The sequence below is a fragment of the Pelobates fuscus genome, chromosome 3 (assembly GCF_036172605.1).
Source record: "Pelobates fuscus isolate aPelFus1 chromosome 3, aPelFus1.pri, whole genome shotgun sequence".
NCBI lineage: Eukaryota > Metazoa > Chordata > Amphibia > Anura > Pelobatidae > Pelobates > Pelobates fuscus.
Window position 1 is genome coordinate 255917263 of NC_086319.1, and position 6507 is coordinate 255923769.

Here is a 6507-nt window from a genome sequence, read left to right on the forward strand (position 1 = left end):
ATTTAATTGCAACGTTGTTGCACAGTTACATTAAAACATACAGTTATAAAAACATTAGCAGGTGCAAATGGCCCTGTCTATGACATCACTTGCTGCTGCAGCCTTGCACAGGTCAGAGTATTTTTGCGGTTGCCATGTTCAAACGGTCGTATTTTAAAAACTATAAATCCTACAGTGAAGAGCTTTATATTGTGAGAATCACAAGACCCAGACCTACATTTTGATGTATAGTATGTCTCTGAGATATTAACAAGGAAGGCACAGTCGCAGTTTAGAAATTGCCCTTCAAATGTGAGCTTTGCAGAGTGGCGTTTCAATGAATGTCAATGGAAGGCGTGAGTTGCAAACAAATGGTCATATTGTGAAAACTATCAGGACTATGGCTTAGCCGTGGACATTTCTAGTGGCAGCAGGGATAGCTGAACGTTTTGATATAAGATTTGTGTAGGTGGGCCTGAAAATGAGGGAGTGGTGGCAGTTTAGAAATCATGTCCTGATTTTTCAGCTTTTGACAGCTCCCACTCTAGCTTTGCCATTCATTCCTATGGGACAAATTTCGCCAGAAGAACGACGATATTCCGTGAACCATTCGGCGAAACGTTCCACAAAGTAATAGCAATCCGATCGGGAACAATCTGCACGTTTTGGTATATTTTTGTCTATGTAGTTTAAAAACTGTGGGAGGAGTTAGGGTGGCAAATTTGGCTATAATAAGAATAATAAGAACTAGAAAAGCTACAATTTCTGGGGAAATTGTGTGAAGTGTTCTTGCCTCCATCAGTAGTCTACAACTAGAGTGGGCGGAGTAACTGTTAGTATTTATTTATATAGCACATTTAATTGCAATGTTGTTGCCCAAAGTGCTTCACAGTTACATTAAAACATACAGTTATAAAAAATTAGCAGGTGTAAAAGGCTTTGTCTATGACATCACTTGCTGCTGCAGCCTTGCACAGGTCAGAGTATTTTGGCGGTTGCCATCTTCAAACGGTCGTATTTTAAAAACTATAATTCCTACAGTGAAGAGCTTTATATTGTGAGAATCACAAGACCCAGACCTACATTTTGATGTATAGTATGTCTCTGAGATCTTAACAATGAAGGCACAGTCGCAGTTTAGAAATTGCCCTTCAAATGTGAGCTTTGCAGAGTGGAGTTTCAATGAATGTCAATGGAAGGCGTGAGTTGCAAACAAATGGTCATATTGTGAAAACTATCAGGACTATGGCTTAGCCGTGGACATTTCTAGTGGCAGCAGGGATAGCTGAACGTTTTGATATAAGATTTGTGTAGGTGGTCCTGAAAATGAGGGAGTGGTGGCAGTTTAGAAATCATGTCCTGATTTTTCAGCTTTTGCCAGCTCCCACTCTAGCTTTGCCATTCATTCCTATGGGACAAATTTCGCCACAAGAACGACGATATTCCGTGAACCATTCGGCGAAACGTTCCACAAAGTAATAGCAATCCGATCGGGAACAATCTGCACGTTTTGGTATATTTTTGTCTATGTAGTGTAAAAACTGTGGGAGGAGTTAGGGTGGCAAATTTGGCTATAATAAGAATAATAAGAATAACTAGAAAAGCTACAATTTCTGGGGAAATTGTGTGAAGTGTTCTTGCCTCCATCAGTAGTCTACAACTAGAGTGGGCGGAGTAACTGTTAGTATTTATTTATATAGCACATTTAATTGCAATGTTGTTGCCCAAAGTGCTTCACAGTTACATTAAAACATACAGTTATAAAAAATTAGCAGGTGTAAAAGGCTTTGTCTATGACATCACTTGCTGCTGCAGCCTTGCACAGGTCAGAGTATTTTGGCGGTTGCCATCTTCAAACGGTCGTATTTTAAAAACTATAATTCCTACAGTGAAGAGCTTTATATTGTGAGAATCACAAGACCCAGACCTACATTTTGATGTATAGTATGTCTCTGAGATATTAACAATGAAGGCACAGTCGCAGTTTAGAAATTGCGCTTCAAATGTGAGCTTTGCAGAGTGGAGTTTCAATGAATGTCAATGGAAGGCGTGAGTTGCAAACAAATGGTCATATTGTGAAAACTATCAGGACTATGGCTTAGCCGTGGGCATTTCTAGTGGCAGCAGGGATAGCTGAACGTTTTGATATAAGATTTGTGTAGGTGGTCCTGAAAATGAGGGAGTGGTGGCAGTTTAGAAATCATGTCCTGATTTTTCAGCTTTTGCCAGCTCCCACTCTAGCTTTGCCATTCATTCCTATGGGACAAATTTCGCCACAAGAACGACGATATTCCGTGAACCATTCGGCGAAACGTTCCACAAAGTAATAGCAATCCGATCGGGAACAATCTGCACGTTTTGGTATATTTTTGTCTATGTAGTGTAAAAACTGTGGGAGGAGTTAGGGTGGCAAATTTGGCTATAATAAGAATAATAAGAATAATAATAATAATATATATGTGAGATAACATTAAGTGGTCTTGCTATGCAAGAACACTTAATAATAATAATATATATGTGAGATAACATTAAGTGGTCTTGCTATGCAAGAACACTTAATAATAATAATATATATGTGAGATAACATTAAGTGGTCTTGCTATGCAAGAACACTTAATAATAATAATAATATATATGTGAGATAACATTAAGTGGTCTTGCTATGCAAGAACACTTAATAATAATAATAATATATATGTGAGATAACATTAAGTGGTCTTGCTATGCAAGAACACTTAATAATATATATGTGAGATAACATTAAGTGGTCTTGCTATGCAAGAACACTTAATTAAAGGGGGGAGGTTGGAGAGAGGTATTTAAGACTACCAGGGTAATCTACTAAAATGTAGCAATCTAACACAATGCTATCCTCATAGGTATAGGTGAAGTGAGAATGGGGAAGAAAACTGCTTTTGAAAACAAAACATTGGTACAGCAACTACAAAACAAAAAAATCTAATAACCATATCTGAAATCAAAGAGAACATAACATGGACAAACAGCTTAAGATGTGGTGGAACTTAAAACCAGGCATGCCAATACAGACATTACCAAGAAATAGTGAACATTGTATTGAACTGCCTGTCAGTCAACTGGTTAAAAAAAAAAAACAACTATAGCAATTTCAAAATACCACAATGGGCAAACAACAAATGCATCTTTAAATGATACAATGTTAACACCAATGGAGAAAAGAACAATTTCTTGTGCAAAATTTACTGTCATGTTGACAGCAACCGATAAGTTGTTGACAATGATAAAGTAAGCACAATTCCACTGTTCTGATACTTTATGATAGCAGTTTTACTTTTAGAAAGTAGGAGCTATTTTCTCTTATGATAAATCTGATGTTGACAGATTAGTCGTCAACTTTTGTCCCATTCAGCAGCCTTCACAATTGATGCCTGTGGGATTCAGAGAATGATCTAAAGAGGCTCCGCTGGTTTTGCAGAATCCTCCACAGACCTAAATGTTGTACTCTTTAACTTGCAAATGAAGCACCAGGAACTGAAGAGGACAGCAGGAAAAAAGATGACAGTGGCTCCAAGGGATAGCTTGAGGTAAGTAAAACCTACCTTTACCTCTTCCCCGCCGCGGTCACTGGACCCACACCGCATCTGTCAATTTCAGAAATCTTTGTGCAAAGACTCCCAAAAGTGACATCCTTTTTAATCACTTATGTCAATAAAGGACATATAAACACTCTAATATAAATATAAGATCACAAAATCAATACTATAACAAAAACACATGTACAATACCTGAAATGTCTGTTGTCAATATCTTAATGAAACACATACACTGCAATGTCCATATGTGTTATGAGTTACTTACATACTTCCTATTGGCATCATAGATATGGTGGAATATCCATAACCTTTAACCTGTGATGTAATCAAAAAGCCCAGAAAATCTCCAGTTACTTTGTGATATCGGACAATTGTGACTGGCCTGTGAATACTTTGCTAACAATACCAGCCTAAAGTCAGATCTGTTATTGTAATGTACCCCTAGTGTAAACAATAGTGTGAGGAAGAATAATAGCAAGAAGTGAGAAATATTAAAGGAAGCAATAATAAAAAATAAATAAAAAATATAATGATAATAGATCCACAAAAAAACATCAATATTATTTACAAAAATAACATTAGTAATAAAGTCAGTGGTGGCTCAAATTCAAACAGATCGGATTTGGAATATTTACAAGCACTAATATATACATTCGTTAGTTCACCCAACTACAACAGTATAAAATAACACATACTAATGAAACTAGCAGACACTAATGAAAGATATCCTAAATGAAAAAAGTATTCAGATATAAAAAAAATTGTAACTCTACCAATAATACTGAATACAAAGTGAATGTGAACTAAACATTTATACTAGTAAAAATAAAAGAAAATTTAATAAGAACAGGAACAGTAAAAAAAAAAAAAAAAAGCATGCACAGTAAATGCTGAGTAATTCATGAAATGAAGCAAAACAAGAATGATGTTGAGAGGCAATATGGATACAAAAGGGACCTGGTGTACCCAGCAGCATTGGTGTTAACTGAGGTGATAGCTAGATTTCATATCTGCACATTCTACAGTTTTGAATTGCAGAAGAGCAGACGTGGATTGTCAAAATAATAAAGTTCAAGTAAGGACAATAAAAGACAAGTAAACAATAAAACAGTCTCTAAATCATATTAACACTGTTAGTTATATATATATTTATATGTGTGTGTGTGTATATACACTGTACAAAATTATAAACGTAACACTTTTGTTTTTGCCCCCATTTTTCATGAGCTGAACTCAAAGATCTAAGACTTTTTCTTTGTACACAAAAGGCCTATTTCTCTCAAATATTGTTCACAAATCTGTCTAAATCTGTGTTAGTGAGCACTTCTGCTTTGCTGAGATAATCAATCCACCTCACAGGTATGGCATATTGAGATGCTGATTAGACAGCATGATTATTGCACAGGTGTGCCTTAGACTGGCCACAATAAACGGCCACTCTAAAATGTGCAGTTTTACTGTATTGGGGGGGTCCGGGAGGGTCTGAAAACCAGTCAGTATATGGTGAGATCACCATTTATTTGCCTCATGCAGTGCAACACTTCTTCACATAGAGTTGATCAGGTTGCTGATTGTGGCCTGTGGAATGTTGGTCCACTCCTCTTCAATGGTTGTGCAAAGTTGCTAGATATTGTCAAGACCTGGAACACGCTGTCGTATACACCGATCCAGAGCATCCCAAACATGCTCAATGGGCGACATGTCCGGTGAGTATGCTGGCCATGCAAGAACTGGGATGTTTTCAACTTCCAGGAATTGTGTACAGATCTTAGCAACATGAGGCAATGCATTATCATGCTGCAACATGAGGTGATGGTCGTGGATGAATGGCACAACAATGGGCCTCAGGATCTCGTCACGGTATCTCTGTGCATTCAAAATGCCATCAATAAAATGCACCTGTGTTCGTTGTCCATGATATATGCCTGCCCATACCATAACCCCACCGCCACTCAATCCACAATGTTGACATCAGCAAACCGCTCACCTATACAAAGCCATACACGTTGTCTGCCATCTGCCCTGTACAATAAAAAGCGGGATTCATTTGTGAAGAGAAGACCTCTCCAAAGTGCCAGACACCATCGAATGTGAGCATTTGCCCACTCAAGTTGGTTACGACAACGAACTGCATTCAGATCGAGACCCCGATGAGAACGACCTCTCCAGTTAACGTTTTCTATTGCGCAGAAATTTAGAGATTTCAGATCTGATCCATGTTGCTCTAGAAAATGTTTAGATACACTGTGGTTTATGAATCCTTTCTTTATGTTCCTTATATGTTCACCCATTCTAGATTTTATAGGTCTTGACGTTTTTCCTATGTATTGTAATCCGCATGTACAGTTAAAGGACCACTATAGGCACCCAGACCACTTCTGCTCAAAGTGGTCTGGGTGCCAGGTCCCTCTAGTTTTAACCCTGCAGCTGAAAACATAGCAGTTCCAGAGAAACTGTTTACATTGCAGGGTTTATCCAGCCTCTAGTGGCTGTCTCACTGACAGCCGCTAGAGGCACTTCCATGATTCTCATTGTGAAAATAACATATTGAGTAATGCTTTCCAATGGGCGGTTTGAACGCACGCGCCGCTCTTGCCTCGCATGCGCATTCAACGCTGACGTTGGCAGGAGGAGGAGAGGTCACCAGCGCCCAGGCGCTGGATGAAGGTTTTAACACCTTATGCCTAGCGGGAGGTGGGCCATGAGGGTGGGAGGGACCTAATGACCCTATAGTGCCAGTTTATAGAGGAGTTTGTTTTCCTTGCACTATAGTGGTCCTTTAAGTAAATATATTACATTGCTCGAATGGCATGTATTGAAATTTTAAAATGGATGAACTAAATACTGTAAAACAGTACCCCCCATGTACAGGTTTTATGGCGTTACAGGGTTCTATATAGTGCTTGCAATTCAAATTCTCTGCACTTTGTGCCTGGGTTGTCAGGCATATCAATCA